The sequence below is a fragment of the Cicer arietinum genome, chromosome 4 (assembly GCF_000331145.2).
Source record: "Cicer arietinum cultivar CDC Frontier isolate Library 1 chromosome 4, Cicar.CDCFrontier_v2.0, whole genome shotgun sequence".
NCBI classification, from domain to species: domain Eukaryota; kingdom Viridiplantae; phylum Streptophyta; class Magnoliopsida; order Fabales; family Fabaceae; genus Cicer; species Cicer arietinum.
The window spans coordinates 26,480,721-26,482,035 of NC_021163.2; positions in this window are offsets into that span (position 1 = coordinate 26,480,721).

A 1,315-nucleotide genomic window follows, 5' to 3' on the forward strand; every position below is an offset into this window, starting at 1 on the left:
GATGGAAGGTTCATCTTCGAGTGGGATTTTGAAGAATTTGAAAACCTTAGTGAGTAGCATTCTCCATAGGGAGCAGATCTTCCCATCAAAACAGCATTCAGCATAAACCAAAAAATCACATTACCTAAGTGAAGAGGGGAGGCAGTCATTAAATGATGGATGATCATAATATCAAGTTCTGTGACTTTCTCAAAGCTGACAGCTCGGGGTGCAATGGAGTGAACACAGATGTTGTGGAGTATACGACATACTGGACGAAGATTTGAGGCCACTAATGGTTTTGGTGGTTTGATGAGTAATTCTTCAAGAACAGAGGTCCTGGTGATTAAAGCTCGAGAATGCCACCTTTCCGTTAAGTGGTCGGCTCCTTCATCACGTATGTCAAGAATTTGACATAGTATGGTGGGATTTATTTCCATATGAACTCTTTTCAATACCATACTAAAACTAATGGAGTACTTTGAGCCATTTGCAGCAGCATAGAACGCCCGTACTAGGCGAGGATATTGGGGCTCATTAATTTTGAAGAACGAAGTCCATTCGAGTTGGTCAATCATTTCTTCCACATTAAATCCACCTTGTTTGATGTCAGTAAGATCAATGATTTTACCATTTACAACGAATTTGTTTTGCCACTTCGAAACATAATTTGTTTCTATATCAGCCGAATCAAACAATGAGGTAATATCAGAAATTTTGAGCGACGATGATGGGGGTTTTGGAGAAAATGGTTTAACCTTTTTGGGAGTTGAGGCTTTGGATGTGGATTTCTTAGGAGGAGGCTGTTGTGGAGGTTCAACAGAGAGAGTTGTCTTTGAATCATCATAGTGGATGATATGAACAGTATTGTCTTGAGGGATCGCCTTTTTTGATGAAACGGCTCCAGATATGATTCTGGAGGAACGCCTGATTGGAGTTGAGGAGGATGAGTTTTTAGTAGTTTTTTTAGTGAAAGAGGGAGAAGAGGAACTTTTGGAAGGTTGAGAAGAAGGAATGGTGATCAAAGAGGTTCCTTCAGATTGGGTTTCTTCATGATAATCTGAATCAGTGCTTGAATAAACCTCTTGGTTCTCTTCTGGTTCTTGATGGTTGATTTTTCATTTTGCAGTGACTTTGGTTCGAGCCATTGAAAAAAAATGGTGTGGTAAGCAACTGTTGGGTAAAGAGATGTTTTTAGAATAGTTGGGTGATGACTGAGAATGATAGAGGACAGAAGAATAAGGAAGAGGAAGGAAGATGTGCAGATGAGCGTGGGAGGAAACGTGTGAGAGAAAGAAAAAATTAAATGTGCCGTAGCCTAGGAAACTAGCGTGAT